Below are 24,051 nucleotides of genomic sequence, written 5' to 3'. Positions count from 1 at the left end.
GGTACAGACCATTTTCTTGGAAAGATGAGTGGTGGGGCTTCCCTGGTGGCGCAGTGGTTGAGAGTCCGCCTGCCGATGCAGGAGACACGGGTTCGTGCCCCAGTCCGGGAAGATCCCACATGCCGCGGAGCGGCTGGGCCTGTGAGCCGTGGCCGCTGAGCCTGCACGTCCAGAGCCTGTGCTCCGCAACGGGAGAGGCCACAGCAGTGAGAGGCCCGCGTACCGCAAAAAAAAAAAAAAAGATGAGTGGTGGTTGATAAACACTAGTGGTGCCTGAGATGGCTTGAGGGGAAGGAGATGGATTGGGGCTGTAGTTTCCTCATCAGCTCTATTAACCCTTACAAAACTACTCTGGATAAATAATCTAAGTAAAAATGGTGCTCCTCAGAAAAGCTCTTAGCTCACTAACTAGAATATGGTCACAGATCACTCATGTATTGAAATCCTGGAGCCGCCACAGCAGAGAAATCGTTTAAATTTACTTGTTTAAGTGCATGCCCTTAGCATCTCTATCAGGGCACATGCTGGGTCTGGTTCTGGCTCTGGATCATTCTCTGTGCTTGGTGGCGAATCCCCAAATGCACAGCTGGGTCAGCCAGACCCAGCTGGTCAGCCAGAGATAGCTAACCCAAGCAAAGGTCCGTTGGAGGCGAGGTACAACCCCCCAAAGTTCTCATTTTCATTTTTCTGCATGATGTGATGAAAACTATCCACCATTTGCATATTTTCTTTCATTTTTTTGGCAACAGGTACATTCTTATTAATTAACTTACTGTTCAAAATGATCCATGTTGCTTATAAAGTGCCCCATCAACAACCACCCTAGGTGGCTTACTGAATTGTGATCTTTGTGTCTGCTTCAGGGCTGTATTCTGATTTGTAGAATTCACTTAAAATGCTTTTGGTTTAGATGTTAGTTGTGACATATGATCCCAAGAGAGAAGACTGTGATCATCTCTCTTTTGGTCAAGAAATATTGTGCCTCCTCTTCTATTTTACACAGTAAGTTTTGATTCTATTTAGCCTAAGTATATATCTGGCAAGAATTCTGTAATGGATTCCATAGAGGAAATAGCCCTAGTCTCATTTCTTCTCAAGAAATGCTAAGAAATACACGCACATTTACTTTGTTGACTTTATGCAAGAGTACTCTGGGGAATGTTCTCCCCACCAGTTCTCTCCTTATCCCATTCATCCACAGATTCATACTCATCCACTTGTACTCAAGTCATCCTCCTCTGTGATGGCTTCCCTAACTTCCCTAGACTGGGTTGAGCTTTCTCCTCTTTGCATGTCTAATTTTTCTTTAAATTGTATTTTACTTCTCTGGTAGATATGTTTGTGATGGTGGCATTGGTGTTATTGCCTCTACTGAGCTGGGAGCGTCTTGGAAACAGACTCTGGCTCTCATCTTCATGGCTCCAAGCACTTTTCCCAGCACTTGGTTGTTCACGAAGTATTTGTTGAATTGGATTGCACTGAACTACTGTTATGGGGATACATGCAAAAGCCATGGGAGCTCTGGGAAAAGATTGGCTGGGCCTCAGATTCTCTAGGCATGAGGAAAGGGTTTTCCTGGCAGAAGAAACAAGTATAAATGCATGAATTTATAAAGACCATGCTTACACAGAGAAAGGAGGGAAATTTAGTGCGATGGGAATGTAGAGATGAGGCTGGAGGAGATGGCTTGATGCTGATGATCTGTACCCTAGGAGATGTGGACTTCAGTAACAGAGTTCCAGTAGAGGCTTTTAAGCAGGAGAATAAGCCTTGTTTTCCAAAAAGCTAACTCTAGAACCCTAATGTAAACAATGGACTTTGAGCGATAATGGTGTGTCAACGTAAACTCACTAGTTATAACAAATGTACCACTCCGATGGGGGATGATTATATAATGGGGAGGCTATGCATGTGTAAGGGCAAGGAGTATATGGAAAATCTCTGTACCTTGCTCTCAATTTTGCTGTGAACTTAAAACTGTTCTAAAGAATGAAGTCTATATTTTAAAAAAGGTAACTCCAACAGTAGTGGGCTTCTAATGGGTGTTCTTTGTAGGATCACTTCCTTTGTGTGCTCCAGAAGTGGGAAGGGCTACATTTTTCACTGGGTATTATGACTGTCAGTTGTCACAGTCCTACAAATCACACTCGGTCTAGACATGGTCTTCTGACCAGAAACCAGAAGTGAAAAGGAAGACCTTGGTAGGGTGTCACGAGTTTGAGCCCAGAAAAATAGATTTCATGTTTTTCAGTGAGAAGTATTAAACTGGACAAGCAGAGGGCCAGAGGGACCAGGTTGTGTCCAGAAGCCCCCTGGCCAAACGACAACAGAGAACTGGAAGGGATGAGAACAAAGGCAAGAGTAGCTGTGAAGTTGGGAGGTCCTGCAAGTGGCCAGAAGCAGTTAGTTTCTTTTAAGGTTACAGATATGGGTGTTTAATGAATCTCTTTTTTGTTTCTAAGGGAATTATTGAAAAAGCATTGTGGTGTGGGCTTTAGAACCAATAGTCTTTGTTTTTAACCCTTTCCCCACCATGTCCATGCTGTATTCTTTGGATGAGTATCTTAATTTCTCCAGTCTTCAATCTCCTGACCTGTAAAATGAGGATAATGACACTTCACATAATGATGCAGGATTACTGTGAGCATTAGAAATAATATATGTACAAACATTTAGTAAAATGCTTGGAAATAATATAGCAATTGCTATTATTCTTAGCCTGCATTTAAAATTTTTTGACTATCCCAAGGGAAGAAGATGTATTGAAGTTTCTTTTCTTTAGAGCATTGACATGTTGTTCACTTAGGAAAAGCTATTCCTTTGCCAGTCTGGGTTAACTGGAGTTGGGTGGGTCATGGTTCTCAAGCTGTATCTTGTCTGTAGAAGATACTGCTGGTGGCTCTGCACCCCACTTAGTCTGGCCTGCGTGAGGAGGCCCCCACACGGTGTGGCTGTGGGAGGCCTGGCCTTTGGTTTTGTGTGTGCCCAGTGTCTGCTGAGCCTGCTCCTTGGCTTGGCCTCTCTGTTTCCTACTCTGCCAGTGAGGAGCCACACTGTCTGCTACTGCTGGTTCCTGGAAATCAGCCACTTTCCTCTTCTGCGGAAGCACATCATCACAGCATGGATGGCTGCCACTGGGAAATAAGGCAATTTCAAAGCAGTAATGTGGGAAAGCAAATTATGAACTGAATATACTCTGGTGTGTCTACTGAATGTGTATTCCCAGCTCAGCCATGGTGGATACCCACAGGTGGGCAGAGAGAGTAAGAAGACCTCAGATCATCATGAAGAGCCAGGTTATACCCAGGGCTCTTGACATGGAACAAGCTGCCCATAAAATTCAGTTTAGTTGAGAGTTGGGTAAGAAATCAAATAACAGCAAGGAACAAAAACTCCCATCAGGTAGGAAAATGTCTTTTTTTTTTTTTAGGAAAATGTCTTTGTTTAAAGACACCTCAAAAAGCCTCCTCAGGCAGAAGATGAGATTCTGAGAGCATGAGTTAGCAAAGTCTAGGGAACAAACATGACAACCAACTTGGTTATCATTATAATGGAACAGAAAGGGAAAGAAAAGGATGGAGGGAAGAGGGGGGTGGCAATTGCAGAGCAACTGACAGAAGCAGTAGGGCAGGGTGGCAGGAGATATTAAGGAAAGGAATGTCTAATATTCACTTTAAAGTTTGGGTCATAACATTTGGTCTATCATGGTGAATGTTACATGTGAACTTGAAGAGAATGTACATTCTGCAGTTGTTCAGTGCTCTATAAACATCGATTAGGCCAAGGTGTTTAATAGTGTTGTTTATATCCTCACTGACATTTTACCTTCTTGTGCTGTCAATCACAGAGAAATGAGTGTTACAGTCTCCAACTGTAATTGTGGATTTATTTATTTCTCCCTTTAATTCTGTCATTCTTTTTGTTTTGTGTGTTTTGAAGCCTAATTACTGGGTACATATATAGTTAGGATTGTTATATTCTCTTCATTGATCATTGTGAAATATTCCTCTTTATGTCTGGTAATTCTCTTTGTCTTGAAGTATACTTCATCTGCTATTAACATGCTTAGTGTTTGCATCTTTTTTCGTTATTCTTTCAACTTGTCTGTGCCTTTATATTTAATATGTGTTTCTTTTAAATGGGACAAACTTGGGTCTGACAATCTCTGACTTTTAATTGGAATGTTTAGTCCATTTATATTAATGTAATTATTGGTCTGATTGGGTTCAAGTCTATAATCTTGCTATTTTCTGTTTGTTCCCTTTGTTTTTTCTCTGTTCCTAATTTTCTGCCTTCTTTTGAGTTAACTGAATTTTTTTTTTTTTTTTGGTGTTCTATTTCTCATATTGAACTTTTAGTTGCATCTATTTTATTATTTAAATGGCTGTTCTAGGGACTGTAATATGCATCTTCATCTTAATCACAGTCTACCTTAGATTAATATGCTACCACTCTGCATATAATGAAAAAACTTGCAACACAATTGATTTCAGTTTCCTCCTTCTATCCTTGTGCAATTATTTTCATCTATTCTTCTTCTACATAAGTTGTAAACTGTACAATAAAGTGGTATTATTTTGCTTAAAAGTCAATTGTCTTTTAAGGTATTTAAGAAAAAGAAAATAGTCCTCTCTCTTTACCTGCATATTTGCCATTTCCAGTGCTTTTCATCCTATCATGTAGATTCACATTTCCATTTCATTTCATTTCTCATCAACCCAAAGAATTCCTTTAGCATTTCTTATAGTGCAGTTCTGCTGGTGATGAGTTCTCTCAGCTTTCCTTTACCTATAAATGTCTTGATATTACCTTAATTTTTGAAGAGTATTTTCTCTAGGTATAGAATTTTAGATTTACAGGATTTTTTCCCTCCAGCACTTTAAAATTGTATTTCATTGTTTTCCAAAATTCATTGTTTCCCATGAGCAGTTGGCTGTGGTTTGTGTGGATGTCCCTTTGTAATATCTTTTTTCTCTGATTGCTTTTCAGATACTGTCATTATCTTTGGTTTTCAGTAGTTTTACTTTGATGTGCAGAAGTGTTATTTTCCTTTATTCTGCCTGGGGTTCCCTGAGTGCCTTGGGTCTGTGGGTTGATCAGATAAGGAAAATATTTCTTCAAATATTTTTCTACCTAGTTCTCTTATCTCACTTTTTGGGATTTCAATTACATGTATATTGGGCCAGTTGATAGTTTCCTAGGAGTCATCAAGGCTTTACTCTTTTTTTCAATCTTTTTCTCTCTGGTATTTAGTTTGTATAATTTCCATTAACTTATCATAAAGTTCACAAATCTTTTTTTTTTTTTCTGTATTGCCATATTTGCTTTGATTCTTCAATGAAATTTTTATTTCTAGCATTGCATTTTTCAATTCTAGGAATTACTTTTGATTCTTTTTTAGAGTTTCTACATCTTTCCTGAAATTCTCCATTTCTTTACCCACTGTATTCATCTTTTCCAATAAATTCTGTAACATATTTATCAAAGGTATTTTAAAGTTGTTGTCTTCTAATTCTAACATTTGATCACCTCTGGATCTGTTTCTGTTGACGGTTTTTTTTTTTCCTCTCCATGTCTCAATCAGATTTTCCTGCTTTTTCATATAACCAGTACTTTTTACTTGACAGTGATACATCACAGAAATTCTGGGTTCTGTTTTCTTCCTGCAGAGAGTATTGAATTTGGTTCTAGCTGGCAGATCACCTTGATCCTGCGAATGCATGGCTTATGCTTTGTTAGAGTATATTTGTTTGGACTTTGCCCTTTGTTCTAGGGCATAGCCTTTAGTACTGGGATGTGATCCTTACTCCTAAGGTGTGGCTGTTCTGGGTTTCAATGGAAGACTCAGGGTTGTTTGCCAACTCCCTGTAACTTGCTGGGACTTGAACTCCAAACTCTGGATCCCCAGAACTGCATAGCTGTTTAGTTTTTTTCAGTCTTCCAGCTGTTACTTTCCACTGGGTTTCTGTGGTCTTTTCCATGAATACACAGTTGCGGATTGGTCAAGGAGTTGAGGAGAATTTATATGGAAAATTTGAGGCACTGTCTCTGTGACTCACTGTTTCTGGGATTTCTCATTTCCATTTTCAGCTGCTGTGACAACTCTGAATTTCAGACTCTGACTCTTCAGCCTGATAAAAACTGACACTTTCTGCTTGAGCTCCATCTGTCCTGCACTTTGCAGACAGAGGTGTGCCCTTAGGTGAAAATCTATATAAAAGTAGATTTTATCCATTTTTGTTCCCTTCTTTAAGAGTCTATCCCCTCCAGTTTCTGCTGGCTCTTAATTGCTCTCTGGTGCCTTCAAACTGTTGTTTTTTGTTTTGTCCAGCGTTTATAAATACTAATAGGAAGGTTAGTCCAATATAAGTTACATTTTGCTGGAAGCCTGAAGTTCCTGAGTGATTCTTTAAAAATACAGATTAGATTTCCTCCAGTGGCTTCCCATCTTTCTTCCCATCTGCTTCCCAGGAGCAGATTCTGAGATAAGGATTTTTAGTGAAAATTATTTATTTTGGAGGTGATCCCAGGGAACACCTGTAAGGGAGTGGAGGCATGAGATGTGGAAGCCAACAGAGTGTGTAATTAAATAATGAGCTACAACTGGAGCTCAATTCGGCTGAGGAACTTTGAAAAACACTGAGGCCATGCCTCAGTTATATCAACCAAGGTACATGGTTAGGTATTTATCCACCAACTCCCTGTATTTATCCAGCAATGGTGGTGGCACTTATTTATCTATGCCCTGCCAGAGAGTGGCTTCCAGGGGCATTGATCCCCAGAAATTTTGGCTTGCCATGCATGCAGTCCTCAGGCAGACAATCACAGGTGTTTGCAGTAAGTAACATTTGTAATTTAGATGAGAATTCTGAGATGATATGGGTGGGGCCCTTACATGCCTACCACTCCATCCTACTAAAAAAAAAAAGCCGAAACTGCCTATCCTGTCTTAAAAAAGCATTGCCTACCATTCTTCATTCCTCACCATTCTTCTCACCACTGAGACCTGAGCACAGGCCTTTGTTTTTTTTTCTCCTTGAGCATTCAAGCTTGTTTCCTCTTTAGGGCCTGTGTACTTGCTGTCTCTCTGCCTTGAATGCTCTTCACATGTTGGCTCCTGCTTACATTCAAATGTTAGCTTACAGTTTCCTTGTCAAAGATGTCTTCCCGGAGCACCCTGTCTAAAGTAGCCTCCAACTCACTTCTATTACATCACCCTATCTTAGTTCTGTGTGTATCTATCACTTAAACTGACTTTTTTTTTTTTATAATTTATACATTTGCTTGTCTATCATCTGCTTCTCCCACCAGTATAAAAGCTGTTTAAGAGCAAGAATCTTGTTTATCTTATCACAGCTGTAAACTCCTGAGTTTACAATAAGAACTCACAGATATTTGTTGAATGAATGATCAAAGGATGAATGAACATACTAAGGCTTTCAAATAACATAAATTGCAAATAAAAAAAGGAAGGTGGAAGCAACTCAAGTGTCCATTAACTGATGAATAAATGAACAAAATGTGGTATACACATACAATGGAATGTTATTCAGCCTTAAGAAAGCAGGGAAGCTCTGACATATGCTACAACATAGATAAATCTTGAAGACATTAGACTAAAAGAAATAATCCAGTCACAAAATGACAATATTGTATGAATCCACTTATATGAGGTACCTAGAGTAGTCAAGTTCATAGCAACAGAAAGTAGAATGGTGGTTGCCAGGGGCTGGCAGGAGATGAGAATGGGGAATTAGTGTTTAATGGGTATAGAGGTTCAATGGATAAGAGGAAAAAGTTCTGGAAATGAATGGTGGTGTTGATGGTACAACATTGTGAATGTACTTTTTTTTTTTTTACATCTGTATTGGAGTAAATTGCTTTACAATGGTGTGTTAGTTTCTGCTTTATAACAAAGTGAATCAGTTATACATATGTTCCCATATCTCTTCCCTCTTGCATCTCCCTCCCTCCCACCCTCCCTATCCCACCCCTCTAGGTGGTCACAGTGAATGTACTTAATGGCACAGAACTGTGCACTTAAAATGATGAGTTCTATGTTATGTATATTTGAACACAATAGAAAATTTAAAGGTTAATCTTCAATTTCCAGAGAAAGATTAAGTCTGGATTTGAAATCTGACTCAGTCCTTGCTTACTGTACCATCTTGAGCAAGTTACATTATGAAATTTATATGAACCAGTCTCCTCATCTATAAAATGGTAATAATGACAGTACCCACCCTATGAGTTTGTTAATTGTTCCTGGACTAATAAATCATTTTATGAATGCTTAAAACTTCAAAATAATTTTGGGATATTTATATTCTTTTTCATATTCTTTTCCATTATGGTTTATTACAGGATATTGAATATAGTTCCCTGTGCTGTACAGTAGGACCTTGTTGTTTATTTTATATATAGTAGTTTGTATGAAAAATAGTATTTTAATGCAAAAAGAAATCTATAAAGAGAACAATCTCAAAGTAAAGAACATTTTTTTAAAGACTTCAAAACTTACAATATCAATAATTAGAGCTGAGGTAATTCAGACCAACCCTCCTACTGAGGATAACGAGAAAAGCTAAACAAAATATATTAAAAATATCTTTTTGAAGACATCAAAGAGACAAAGAGATAGTGAAGAACTACTGGTCCAAGATCCAAGAGAAGAAGGAAATCCAGAAAAGATGAGCCTGGCACTTAGGGTGTTTGTGGAATCTGGATGAGGTAGTAGTTGAGAGGCTGATCAGCACTTTTAACTGTGTATCATGAGGTTAAGAAAACAAATTTGGGGGCTTCCCTGGTGGTGCAGTGGTTAAGAATCTGCCTGCCAACGCAGGGTACATGGGTTCCTGGTCCGGGAAGATCCCATGTGCTGCAGAGCAACTAAGCCCGTGCACCACAACTACTGAGTCTGAGCTCTAGAGCCCGAGAGCCACAACTACTGAGCCCACGTGCCACAACTACTGAAAGCCCACGTGCCCTAGAGCCTGTGCTCTGCAACTTCAGGAAGAGAAGGCACCACAGTGAGAAGCGTGTGCACCACAATGAAGAGTAGCCCCCACTTGCCGCAATTAGAAAAAGCCCGTGTGCAGCAATGAAGACCCAATGCAGTCAAATAAATAAAATAAAATTTTTTTTAATTAAAAAAAAGAAAACAAATTTGGAATTCAAGACCTATAAAAGTGGTTGGCTGACAAGTTCCACCATTGCCCCTTTGAGTTGAGCTCTTGAAAGTCTGCACCTTAGGAGAAAGAGTAAACTTTGGGCTTTCTCAAAGCACAGCTTTGGATGATATCAGTCTTTGAAATTAGATTAAGGTAATTTTGATTACTAGTGTCCCTATGCACCTGCAACAATCAAATATAAATCCTCTCTAGAGAAGGATAACACTCTAGGTCTCAGAATAACTCTACGAATAATTTTCCAAACACAGCATGTGGTATACAATAAAAAATAAACAAGCACGCATGCAGACAAGAAAACGTGAATGAAATCAAGAGAAACACCAGATAATAGAACAGACACATGTGGTCTCTGGATATTGGAATTTTTAAACACAGACTTTAAAATAACTCTGCTTAATATTCAAAGGAATAAATGACGAGATTGAGAATTTTGGCAGCAATCTTGAAACTAAATAAAGGACATAGTAGATTTGAGAAAGAATCAGATAGAAAATCTGGAACTGAAAAACACAATAACCCAAATGAAAAATACAGTTGATAGTCTTTATAGAAGATTAGACTGGACTGAAGAGAGAATTAGTGAAGTGGAAGATATGTCAGTGGAAAAGATCCAGAATGATGTACAGGAAGACAAAATACAGAAGAGAGGGTAAGAGACATAAAGAGTGAGAAGATTTAATGTATATGTGTTTGGAATCCCAGAAGTAGAAAGGAGAGAAAATGGGGCAGGAGTAATATTTGAAGAGGTAAAGTTTGAGAATTTTTCTAAACTACTAAAACCATCAGGCCACAGATTCAAACCCAAACAGGTTAAATGTAAAGAAACACACACCTGGATACATCAGAGTAAAACTGCTGAAAACCAAACACAAGATAAATCTTTAAAAAAACCAGAGAAAAAAATACAGATTACTTACAAAGGAACATTTAGACTGACATCTAACTTCTCAAAAGAAACAATGAATGGTGATTCCCTGGTGGTGCAGTGGTTGAGAGTCCGCCTGCCGATGCAGGGGACACAGGTTCATGCCCCAGTCTGGGAGGATCCCACATGCCGTGGAGCAGCTGGGCCTGTGAGCCATGGCCGCTGAGCCTGCACATCTGGAGCCTGTGTTCCACAACGGGAGAGGCCACAACAGTGAGAGGCCTGTGTACTGCAAAAAAAAAAAAAAAAAAAAAAAAAAGAGTGAATGACTTCTCAATGAAGCAGTGGAAGCCAGAAAACAATGAAATGATATCTTTGATGTGCTGAAAGTAAAGAACTGCCAACCTACTATTCTAAATGCAGGACCATATCCCTTAAGAATGACAAACAAAAGTTAACAAACTATCATCAGCAGACTGCAAAAAAAAAAGGAAATATAAAAGGGTGTTCTTCAGGCAGAGGAAAAATCCTAAATGGAAGCTCAGAGATGCAGAAAGATAGAAGAGCAACAAAAAAGGCAAATGTTTGGTAAATCTAAATTAATATTGACTGTATGAAACCATTATAATATTTATGGTAGTTCAAAGTACAGACTAATCTGGCATGACATTTTGTAGGAGGGGTTAATAGGGAAGGGGTAAATATTTCAAATCACACTAGAACTTAAATCAAGGATGCATGTTATAATCTCTAGGGTGGCCCCTTAAAAATAGTCTAAGTGTATATATTTCCAAGCAAATGGTGGGATGGGTGGAGTAATAAACCAATATTCAATTAACCTGATAGAAGACATAAAAGGCAAAAGGAACATAGAACAGGTAGGATAGCTTAGAAAGCAAATTATAAAATGGTAGATTTGAACCCATATAAATCATTAATTAATAACATTAAATATTAATGGATGATGTGCTCAATTAAAAGATAAAAGTGTCAAAATAAAAAGGAAAATCTAACTATATATTCTTTACAAGAGATATATGCAAAATATAAGAGAGAAGGTTTGCTGGACCCCATATGACAGGGGTGTGTAGTGGTGGTGCCCATATCCTTACTTTCAAAGGAGGAATAATAAAAATATAATAGGTAATTTTGTTAAGTGTTTACTAAAGGGCTAGACTAAGCATTTTATGTAGCTTATCTCAACTATTAGTGTCCAGCAGACTTTTGTTAGCATTTTCAGGAGCTGTCCCTCCAAAGGGTGGTGATGGTGGGTGCATAGTGATAACAAGAGTTAGCATCACACTGTAGGAGAGCTTTCTGGGCACATTTACTCCCAAATCCAGGAGGTGATGTTTTGGGTTTTAAAATGAAAACACTGTAGGAATCAATCTGATATTTAGCCAAGCAAAGCAAACCTTCATTCCCACCCCCAGACTGCCAGCCCTTACTTTCAAACTCAGTCCAAATTTGAGATGTGGAAGCGAGGAACTCTAAATGACATCACACTGACTTTGCAGTGAAGAGGCAGAAGGAGACTAAGCTTCAGAGTCAGAAATTTTATCCCGACTCTGCTCTTGCCAGCTGTGGGACCCTGGGCAAGTCAACTTACCCACCTAAACTCAATTGCTTCAATAAAGTCGGTGCAGGGTTGCGGGGGGCGGGTAACAAAATCCTACCTGCCTCAGGTTTTGTTAGGGTTAAATGAGATACTGTGAACAAAAGCTCTTCTGTCTTCTGCGTGGAGTTCTCTCGCTCCAGTTCCCCATGTGCATATGCCAGCACCCAAAACCTCAAATCTCAGATCACTTTGTCCAACTTTTTGTTTTCCAGATGAGAAAACTGAGGCACAGAGGGGCCACATGCTAGCTGTGTGATCTTGGGCAAATTGCTCAATCTCTCTGGTCCCAGTTTGTTCATCTATAAAATAGAGATGGTAAGAGCAGCCTCATTGAGTTTTGGGGAAGATTGAATGAAAAAAAAAAATGAATGTAAAGGACCTGGCACTTGGTAGCCATTTGATGCATGGTAGTGGCTACTATTTTTAAAATGGATATTATTATCATTTTGTGTAGCATGTGAGAAATCATCCCGCTCTGAGGTATTAAGAGCTGGCAGCCTGCAGCCATCTGCTCACAAACCCTGGGGTTGGTGGCTTATCCTAGGAAGACCTTCCTCACGGGGTCAGGTAGAGTTCAGTGAACTCGCAAAGAAGCGTGATTTTAGACACTCCAAGGTACATCCACCCATCTCCTCTCCACTCCCTCTGCCTGTTATTAAACTGGTAGTTTTTACAACATCAATAAAGAACTTTCCTACCCAATTACCCCAGACAATAGGCTGAAAAGCAGTTTCGACTATGAAAACTTCGTGTTGGGTTCATTTAGATTGTTTTGCTGTGTCAAATCCTCACTTGAGTTCAAAAGTTCAGCTGAACCATGAACTTTGTAATTTCACAGCAGGCAGTTCTACAAATATAGTGGGAAGCGAAAAAACATACAGTATTTAAGGTGGGCTTGCCATATTGTATATAATCTGGTTAGGAATGGGTGTACTTAAAATAGCCCTTAATTTACAGCACACAGTAACACATCAAGAAGAAAAAGAAACAAAATTAAACCAAACTATTCCTTGAATTACCTGACCTCTGAGGCTTCTGAGGGAACACACATTTGCAACTAATCATTAGTGGACAAACTCAAGCCAGCTAATCTTCTTAATAAATTGTGAAGTCTTGTATACTTCTTGGTTTTAGTGGTGGCTTTTCTGCCTGTCTGGAGCAGGCAGCATATCCAAACAAAAGGGTCATGACTTTATGTATTTGTTAAAGTTAAAATCCGTGTTCTCATGTAACTCAGGCTTGATCTGACCTGGTTACACAAGTGGAGGTGGAGCGAAAGTTGCACAGGAATGAGAATAATGCTGTGCTTTCACTTGTCTATTAATAAACACACACTCACACACAAACACACACAAGTTCAAGAACCCCTCATTTTGTAAGACTTGTGTTCGTGCAGCTTACATACGGGGTAAAGCAAACAAGATAACTCACTCAGGCTGTCTTTCAGCTTGTTTCCAGCGAGTCCTCAATACAGTGGAACATGATTTCTTGTTGCGTCAACATTTTCTTCATTTGTTACAAGGAAATGGGTTGCTCAGTGGTTTATTATGGTGCAGCATGTAAATGTGAAGGGACCACTTGAGGCAGACGGTTTGGGGCAGGGGGTAGGTCCGAGCAAGGAGTGTTTTTCTGCAGCAGCTGTTTATTCCCCTTTATTTACCGAGGGTTTGGTCTGTGGGGTCACGAGCGGAAAGCTATGCTCGGTCATTTGTGGAAACAGAGAGGAAAAGAGGGGGTGAGAAGGTCACGTCCTGTGACGGACGGCTCCTCATGAGTTTAATGGGACTGGCTTTTTGAAAGCAGTTTTCCTTTTTCCTGACTTTTATCTTCAAGTTGCTAGGATTCTAGCTCTAGCCAACTCAGAACACTTTTTAGAAAAATCCCCCAGCAGGGACTGATGCTGTCCTACCGTCCTCACAGCTGTGCTTCTCCATATGGGAAGGTTCTTGTCCAGTTCAGTCAAGAATTGGGGAAACTTTCTGTGTTTTTCCAGACAGAAATCATCACATTAGATTTTGTGCCTCCAACCAAGAACCAGGATAACAAAGGGGGAGAGAGTGGAACGGAGACCGTGAATCTTGTTGACCTAGTTAAAGGTGGTCTGTCTTCCCGAGGTTGTGAGGATGGAAGGAGAAACAAGGGTCACAGCATTTGTGGCTGGATGAACCGGGCTGCCCAGATTTTACAGCCTGGTTTCTGGTTGACTTGCCCTCCACAGTGGGACTGCGTGTCTCCTGATGAGGCCAGGACAGGAGGGAGTTGGTGGCATTCTTTTCAAGGGCTTGTAAGACAGTGAATAACGACAGGGGGTTTTGTTCCTTCAGAAAGCATTTATGGAGAACGCACTTCAGGGGAACGACGGGGACCGGTCAGGCAGAGGTCGGCTGGGAAGAGAAAGAGACTTCTGGGGGAGACGCTAGGAGGTGCAAGCGGGGAATGGGGGCTGCGGTCTGGTCTGCACCCCCGGTTGTGTCTGTACAACAGTGAGAAGGGGACACGGGTTCTCAAGGGACAGGAGCGCACGTGGCAGCGACCCCAGGATAAAAGGGAGATGTATGGGAAAACAGGAAAGAAACAAGATTTCTGAGCGGGTCAGGCTGAGGAGGTCTGCACAGGCTTAGGAAGGGCTGAACTGAGGGTGTGTGTGTGTGGTGGGCAGGAGGAGATGGCATTTCAGATGTCATCTGAAAAAGAGTACAACTTTCACCTCACTGTGGATCTCTGCTCTGTCCTGTGATTTAGCTGCCTAGATGGATATCACTCTGCATTAGTTTTTAGGACCCTCCACAGCTGTCCAGAGGTCACCATAACTAGTAGTTACTTGTCATCTTCTGTGTATTGATATGTTTATACATATATTATCTCTAATCCTTAAACGGCCCTGAAAGATATGGGCTAGGATCTGTAGTTTATGATTGAGGGAATTGAGGCCCAGCGGTTAAACGACTTAACAGGTGTACCCACTAGAAAGTGGCAGGGATGATCTGGGAGCCAACTCCCCTGACATGAGGCCTCAAGGAGAGAAGGACCGCATTTGAGTCCTTGCGTGATGAGGACAGAAATAGCTGCCTTTGTGGATGGCCCACCAGGAGGACTGCTTGGGTCTGTGCTTCCATGTTCCGGGATGGGTTTGAGAAGCCCCAGGGATGTCCTGGGGTGACATCCTTGGCCAGGTGCATCCCAGTATCCTTTCCGCAGCCACAGCCGGGCAAGGTTTTGAGACTGGATTCCTGACCAGCACGACTTGGTGAAAAAGAATAAAGCTCTTTTTAAATGGACTCATTAAGTCCTGGATAATTTGTGAGACCTGTCAGCGATGAGAAAAGAAAAAGTTAAAAGCAAACTGCATTTGCTATGCATTTTCTACGTCCATTCTGTTCTCATTGTCTGGCCAAGGTGGTGCCGAAGGCAGTGGTGTAGGTAGCCGTGTTTGCATCCTCCACACCGGAGCTGATTGGATGTGAAGGTTGCTGAGCTCTGAACCAGGCTGAAAAAAACAAGCTATGCCATTTGAGAGGATTTGGGGAACTGAGCAACTGAGTGAGTGTGCAGGGGAAATTGAAAATGAAAAGGCAGGATTTGGAAGAGCTGAGAGAAAGGGGAAGCCAGTCTATATAATGAGAACAGCATGGTCAAATTCATGAAGGTGACAAAGCTTTTCCACTCTGTTTGGGGATGATCAGTGACCACTTTGCTGTGAGCGCAGGGGAGGGGTAGGAAATGAGGAGGGAGCAGCCCACACGGCAGGGCTGGGGGAGACCCTCAGATGCCAGGCTAAGGACTTTGGGCTGTAGCTTATGGGGGGCTACTGAAAATGAAGTACAAGGGAGAAAGGCAGGAAATATATTTTCAGAATATGAACCTTGTAGCAGTGTGCAGAACGGATGGTACGATATGAATCTGGTAACTAATGTCAGACAATAGTCAAATGTCATAATCACAGTTTGGGCTGTCTCTTAAGTTGACACAAAGATGATCATTATAGGAATAACTCATGTCTCTGCTGCCTCCTCTGTTCTCAAACTGATTGCTGGTTTCTATTCATCCACCACATATTATCTGAGATTTCTTCTGTTCTAGAAGCGTGCCTGTCCCTCTGTTTAGCACTGGCAGCCTTCTGTATAGTTATGTATATGTCCGTCTCCACCACTATAGCACCTCCCTGAGGAATCCAAATTTCCAGTTCGAGTCTGTTTCCTAGAGCACGCCTGGCCTAAGATTACTGGAGCCAAGGAGATCTCTATCAAAGAAATAGCAACCGTGCCTCCTAGTTCCTGAACTTGGCTTCCAGGGTGGAATCTATTATTAAATAAATAAGGTATTAACCAAATCAAACAACTCTTAATGACCCAGAAAAAATAATTCGATTCACAGAGAAAAGTAAAGAGAAGAGCAGCTCAGCAACACAGCTCTCAGTGGACTCAGAGAACGCTGGTAGCAATGCGATTTCCCAGTTAATCTCGCAAGAATCCCATGCAGTTTCCTGGAGAAGATGGACACCTGCCCTCCAGACTTGGTTTACATGTGCCCCTAGACAAGAAGGAGAACTAGAGGTCATCCTTCTTCCTTCTTTCAGTATGAATTGGGTGTCTGGCACTGTGCTAGGCCCTGACGATGCAAAGACAATAGACCTCTCTCAGCCCTTGGGGTAGGGGCTGCAGATGAGCTACCTGATCCAGTGTGAACAGGAATCCCACAGAGGCCCCTTCAGAGGAGCATTTAGGAAAGAACCAGCAGTTCTGCTGTTGGGAAGGTACAGAGGTCCAGGAAGCCTTCCTAGGGGAGACCAATTTTGAACGAGGCCTTGGAGGACGAGAAAGTCAGGTGGAATGGAGTGAAGAGAATGTTTTAGGCAGGGGACACTGTAGGAACAAAGACACAGAGGAGCTCAGGGTTTTGTTTTTTTTTTTTTTAAGCAGGGTTGCTATTGGCATTTTGGCCAGGACTGTTATAGGACACTGCCCACTCCCCAATTATACCGCACACAGTTTATATCCCTTCCCTACCTAGCGTCCCAGAATGACAGTCAAAGCTTTCCAAACATTTCCAAAGACCCAGGGAAAGGAGGAGTGGGTGAGGGTGTGTGCAGGGTTCAGTGCCACCCTGCATGAGAACCACTGGAGGGAGTGCTTGAGTCTTCTTTTGGGCGGGGGGGCATCATATTTTATAGATTCTTGTTTGAGGAAGGTTGGGCCTTTCCCTTAGAGTGTGGGAATCCGTGCAAATTCTGGACAAGGGAAAGACCTGCTCAGAGGGATCTGGGTTTATAAAGGTCACTCTGATCTCAGGGTGAGGGGTAGACTGGAAGAGGCAGAGGCTGAGAAGTCCAAAGTAGATTCTTCCCTCCCTCCCTTCTTTCCTTCCTTCCTTCCTTCCGGTTGTATTTTTACCAACACACAATTAGTAAGTTAATTGTTCCGTGCTTTTCCTTGGCCATTCACTTAGGAATTTCAAAGAATGGAGCCTCTCTCCCAGGAATTGCCATGCTGCCTGGAAAATGAAGTGGTTGTAAATGATCTCAGCTGCCACACGCAGGTCTTGTGCTTTGTCTAATCCTTACATTGTGAGGCAGGAATTGTTGTATCTATTATATGGATGACAAAACTGAGGCTCAGAGGTCTGAATTTAAATCCTAGGCTCTTAATCACTCTGTGATAGTGACTGGGGTGTTTTTCTTGGTATTTCAGTATTAATTAAAAAAAAAAAAAAACAGTGTGGTACCCAGGGAAATCTCTCTGAGATGGGAATTGGCTCTTCTGCCTTGCTTTTCTCCTTTCCATCAGCTTTTCGGGATCCTGGAAGCTGCCTCCTATAAACCTCAGCCCTGGGCCGCCGTGCTTTAGAGATCGCCATTGCCTGATGTAGGAGGCCTAGGCCTTCGGTTCCCCTCGGAGGAAAAATTATTTAGCTGAAAATCACTCACTGCCCCCAACATCTTTAACCAAGATGTTCTCATTCTCTCGGGAGCCAGAATAAGCTGGCAGGGTGCTAGAGTCAACGCCGGCTGGGACCCACGTGTGCTTCCGCTGGCCGGGGACTGATAGACGAGGCAGCAGCATCCTTCAATTCAGACTTTCTCCCGGCCTGATTTATTGCTCCCGTCTCTTGCTCTGGCTTTTCGCTAAGATTTCTGTCCAACGTCTTCGCTGCCGATCCAGGACTGTCCATGTGCGTTTTCGCTTTGCCCCTGTTGACGGAGAGCTTTGGGTAAATGCCCTGACACCACCCACTCCGGCCTTATCTGCGGAGCCATCTTTAATCTGTCAAAACCCACATCTACTCACACGCTGCGAAGGGTGGCTCCTGTCCAAAGCCACTTCCGCCCCCTGCTCCGGCCACATGGAGGCTGAGCAACCGGCTTCAGAGTCTTGAGGACACGGCATCAGCCTCTTTGAATCCTGACCCAGGTCTCTTTGTACACTCTCTGGTCAATTGCATCAGAGATCTCTTTTGTAAAAAAAAAAAAAAAAATTAAAAAATGCAATAATATTTTCTCAAGAAAACCAGGGTAGCCATTTATTTTGGCTCCACCATATCAATTCAAGGAAATCTCTTCCCTCTTCTTTAAATTGTCCCTGGAGTCGACAGGGTTTGTGTGCTCCACCATTTGCCCAGGGCAAAACCCCTTCCATCCAATCCCTCTGGATCGCATTTGCCAAAGTGGGAAAGTACTCAAGCAAAATATCTTCCCCAGAATTAGTGAAAGACTCCTTTTAAGGATAGTTAATAAAAATCAGGCATCTCTTTTGGTGTAATTTTTCATTTCAGAAGCCAGAGTATAGGCTTGCTTTTAAGACATGCAGGCAGCAGAAGGCCTGCGCTGGGTGGGTTGAAGGTTTCCTCCCAGACGCCTGGAGCTCTGGAGTCCCCACTTTGAGAAGCTTGTCTGTGTGCATGTCTGACTCTCCCTCTCCCACATAGTTCACATTTTCCTGTCATTTGAATGTCACTCCAGCTGCAGTGTACAAAACTAGTATTTTTATTTCTGACCTTTGGAATTTTTTTTTTTCTCTCCTAGCGCCTAGAGACAGTAAAGTTGGACTATGAGTCTTTGTGGAAAAAAAACAAAATTCTCTTGTGTTTCTCCAAATTGCAGACTGTCTAAGACTGGTCTCAGCATCTGCTTGTATCAGCAGCTGCCACTCAATCCCTGTTCTTTAGGCGGGTGGGCAGGGCAGGTACATATGGTTTGAAAGAATTCTCAAGGTGATTCCGATAGACACCATCCCAGCCCCGTTGAGACTCTCAGGTCTAAATAGAGGCACAACTGTTTGGCCCCTTTGAGTAAACCCACAGGACTTTCAGTCAAAGTTTCAATTCTGAAACCTCAGTCAAACCACTTAATAGTTTTGATATGGTCAAAATGGTTGAACTGGTTATGTATGGATGTCTGAATATGGCTTTATTTCAAGTTCTTCAGTCTTTGTGAGAATTCTGTAAACTTCTGCACAGTTCCTACAGTTTCTGCTCCATTGGGCTTAAATTCCTTGGGATAACTTTGGCAAATTGTTAACCATTTGTAGTGTCAGATTCTTCATCTGTAAAATGGGAGGCCATGTACCTGGCACTGCTGTGAGGATTATGTATGTTGCCTTGCACATTGCCAGGAGTACAGTAGGGCACTCAATAAGTGACTGCTCTAACCAGGATGATGATAGTGATATTTACAATTGAGAATAAAACAGCCTGATTTTTCTTCTCTCCACATTCCAATCCCTATGGGCAAGGTTAACCCGAGATTCCTCAAACTGGGTGACAAGGGTGACAGTCAAAACTATTTATTGAGCTTCTACTATGTGCTGTGGTGTGGAGTTAGGTGCCTTCATGTGCTTGCTCATCTCAGTCTTCTGAGGTGACACCGATGGTCCCATCTTACAGATGAACACACTGAGTCTGAAGAGGCCAGGGCTTGAACCCGCGTCCCCTGCATTGGCAGGCAGACTCTCAACCACTGCGCCACCAGGGAAGCCCCAAAAATGTATTTTTGATTTACTAATTCCTCTTTTAGAAATCAGGCCTGGGGAAATGTAGGCAGAGGTGTAGAGAAAGCTTATGTTCTGGGATGTTCATTTATAACTGGGTAATTTATGCTAGAAAAGTATTTATCCTGATTTTTAAAAATACATGTCTGGACTTCCCTGGTGGCGCAGTGGTTGAGAATCTGCCTGCTAATGCAGGGGACATGGGTTCGAGCCCTGGTCTGGGAAGATCCCACATGCCGCGGAGCGACTAGGCCCGTGAGCCACAACTACTGAGCCTGCGTGTCTGGAGCCTGTGCTCCGCAACAAGAGAGGCCACAATAGTGAGAGGCCTGCACACTGCGATGAAGAGTGGCCCCCGCTTGCCACAACTAGAGAAAGCCCTCGCAAAGAAACGAAGACCCAACACAGCCAAAAATAAAAATAAATAAATTAAAAGAAGGCTCAACATTAAAAAAAAAAAATACATGTCTATACCTACATATATTCTTATGAAAATCCAATTAAGAAATATACCAAAATGTCAATTGTGAGGGTAGAGGGCTGACAGTTGATTTTTAAATGCTTTTTTTTAATATGTTCTTGAGAATTCCAGAACTTTCTTCAATAAATATGTACTTCTATAATTAGAAAAATAGTATGTATTACTTTTTAAAAATTCCATCAGATAATACCATCTTCAAAGAAACCAAAGAGAAAAAAGTTAAACCAATTTTCAGGGGGGCAGGGCTGCTCCATCCATCTCTAGGGGCCATCTGGGTAGAGGGCAAATTAAAACCTGAAAGTTTACAGTCAATCAGTTTGTCTTCATGAGCGCTTCATGGGGAAAACTTCAGTCATTTCCCTTGCCTGGCACTCTTGTGGTCAGAGAATGAAATCCAATCATGGGGTCAGTTGGGTTTATACATTCCATGGCAAACCAATTTGGCCATTTCTCTGCATTTCCCAAAAGTTCTCTGACTTCCTAGACAGGAATTGTGAACACAGGGAGACCTTTATGCTGGTTCCTGCAGCACATCTGGTTTACAGCGTGTGCCAGATGGGCTCCCTTTCATCTGGGGAGAGGGGCAGGGGGGGACACAGGAGCCTCTGTAGGTCCGAGGAACTTCCCCAGTGGAGGCTCTAGTTTTTGGCGAAGTGTTTCAAGTTAAGATGTAAGTGTATCATGTTGGAGTTACAGTGTCCTTTAACTTTAGGGGAATATGTTTTTTATTAGATGCTGCCCACCTGACCATTAGGTTCATTGCTCAGCCCAGAGATGTTTTGGACAAGCTATTGGTTGGTTTATGATACCATCACACATTACATGAATATTTATTGAGCATCTGTTATGTGCCCTGTACTGGGGATGCAGCAGTGAGCAATACAGATGTGCTCTATTACTCAGGGAGCTCACTTCTACCAGAAGAGGGCACATTGCCCTCATGTGTCCTCTTGCACTTGGGCACAGATTGCTGACTTTCTATCATTAATAGCCTCAGGTTGTTGTTTGGTCTATACCTAGCCTGTGATCATACCAGACACTCCATCACCTTGGACATGCTGAGTTGGAAATAAAACTCTAGGCAATGCTCATGTTTACAGCCGAAGAATAGTGAAAGGAAAGATACCTGGAGGAGAGTGAGTGACTGGGTTCATCTAGTGGCTGAGAAGAAAAGGATGAGATGATTGAGTGGCCAATACCAACAAGGCAAGAGGAACAAGAGAGAGATGCTGAAGTGTATGTGCCATTGTAGCCATGTTGGGCTTTGGTGAATCCAAAGCATGGAGACCACGTCCAGTCTCTTTCCAGGAACGTCTCCCAGCTGCACCTTTGCCCACTACTGTTCTTAAAGAGTCTTCTTTCATTTTTATTCCCTGCTGAAACTCTGTGGGGAAGGAAGCCAGATCCATTCTCCCCTTTCCTTGGTTACCACCAAACTCCTCTTTTCTCTTACCCCAAAGGCCTGAATGTCCCTGCTGAGCACTTTCCTAGACAACCAGCCCAATGGGGCCTAACTGACACTCGTGTCACATCACAGGACATTTCTCTTTATCCAGAAACCAAGCAACCGGAAGCCTAACCGCTGCAATGCTCACAGTTCTCCATAAGAGCAAACACTATTTACGATGACTGCGAGATTTCACAAGAGCCTTTTAATTTATTAAAGGTAGAAAAAATGGAGCTTTGAAAAGTTTTTGGTTTATGTGCTTGGTGCCATTCTTCAATTAAAAAAAAAAAGCTAATTTGTATACGCTTGAGATACAGGATCTCTCAGGGTCCAGGCAGGAAACATGGTTCAAATTAGGAGACTTTCGGGAAATGACCACTTACAGAAGGGTAATCAGTTGAGGGAACCCACAAGGGAAGTTGAGGTACCAGGACTAGCAGCGGTGGGCATTTGTTACCACCTCTGGGCCTGAAGGGGGAGGAAGAGGGGCCAGCGTTACTGGAGATCAGGGAGAGCAGGAGCCTAGCGGAGGGAGTTGGTTGGAGCCACAGTCTCAGAGGAGTGTAATCTCTGCCCAGAATCAGGGTGCTAAAGCAGAATAGGGGCAGGGAAGAAACACCCTGACCTCTCTCTCCTCCCACTCGCTAATTTCCATTGGCCAAACCCAACCAGTAGCCAGATGGCCTAAGGGAGAGGTCAAAGGAAGCAGATGATGCAGTCCGTAGGCATCAGCCTCCTGGGACAGAGAATAGGGCAGAAGAAAGTAGAGAATGGATTGGGTGGGGCAGGGGTGAGCGGAATTCAGAGAATAAGCAGCACAGATACTAACACTCTCTCATACTCAGAACATGGAATTACGCAGAGCATTGTCTTCCAGCACTCTTGCTAAATGTCATTTTATTGGTCAGACCTCCCAAGGATTGTGGGTTGTTGGGTTTTTGGGGTTTTTTTTTTCCCCTCTCACAAATACTTTCTGAAAGTCATGGCTGGCTATCCCTGTAACAATACCATTTTCATTTATTGAAAAATATTTATTGGGTACATATTATGTACCAGACACTATTGGAAAAGGTCCTACATTTGCCCCTTCCCCATCTTTCTCATTCATGGGGATCATTTCACGTTCCATTTTCCAACAAAAATCCAAATAATCCTTTCCATTTGGACCTGTATTTATATAAGCACATCTGCTTTACTTTTTTGGTAAACCTCAGTTTTGTTTGACTTGATGGTCTATCCTGGACAACTGAACCCCAAGCATCTCTGAATCTAACAAAGTTGACAGTTTTTTTCTGGAGTAGAACTAAAATTGTTGGTAATCCTGTATATTTATTTTTTAATGAGACAGTACTTTTGGTTCTGTGAAGAACTTTCAAAATGAAACTTAGAATAAAAGAATAAAATAAAAATATCAAATTAAAAGAAAAAAGCCCTTTTTAAGAGTCTGTCTACATCAGCAGCTTTCAGATTTTTTGACTGCAGCCCACAATAAAAAATACTTATTATATCCCAACCTAGTTTCATGAAACAATACTCACCGTTCCCTTGTTTGAAGCATCCTGTTACTTTCCTTTCTATCCTGTTCTATTTCTTTAAAAAATGCTGACAGTGGGCTTCCCTGGTGGTGCAGTGGTTAGGAATCCGCCTGCCAATGCAGGAGACACGGGTTCGAGCCCTGGTCTGGGAAGATCCCACATGCCACAGAGCAACAGCTTGTGCACCACAACTACTGAGCCCGTAAGCCACAACTAGTGAAGCCCGCGCGCCTAGAGCCCGTGCTCTACAACAAGAGAAGCCACCGCAATGAGAAGCCTGCGCACCGCAACAAAGAGTAGCCCCCGCTCAATGGGGGCAATTAGAGAAAGCCCGCACGCAGCAGCAAAGACCCAACACAGCCAAAAATAAATAAAATAAAATAAATAAAATTTTTTAAAAAGCTTTAAAAAAAATGCTGACAGTAACCCACTAAATTGATTTTATAGTGTATTAGTGGGTTACACTCGGCAGTTTGGAAAACGGTGGCCTACATAATACCTTGGAACTCTTTATAAAATAGACCCGGCACTGGAATTTATATTTCAAGGGTAGTTAAGATGTCCTAAATGTTTATGTTTCAGCCATCATCAAATGTGCCAATCTCACCATTTTTCTTTGATTTTAAGAACTGCAAGCTGGTCAGAGCAGCAGCTCTCCCCTATCTGCTGGAGAGTCCTGCGTTTACTGCCAGTTTGGCTTGTGGTTGGAAGTGATTAGCAACAGGGATGAGCAGCTGTGGCTTACCAAATCATCTTCGTAAACACAACCCGTGTTTTTTGCTTGTTTATTTTAACCTGAAGAAATCTGTTTGACTTGCAGTTTGGGGGTAAAACGTTTCATTGCAAAGACAGTACAGGTGGGTGGGCACCTGACTCATTGCCAAGGGAATGGGGGGATTTACATAGGAATGGAGTCCTCACCCACCACCGAG

The sequence above is a fragment of the Pseudorca crassidens genome, chromosome 16, assembly GCF_039906515.1.
Source record: "Pseudorca crassidens isolate mPseCra1 chromosome 16, mPseCra1.hap1, whole genome shotgun sequence".
NCBI classification, from domain to species: domain Eukaryota; kingdom Metazoa; phylum Chordata; class Mammalia; order Artiodactyla; family Delphinidae; genus Pseudorca; species Pseudorca crassidens.
This window is presented reverse-complemented; position numbering follows the sequence as displayed.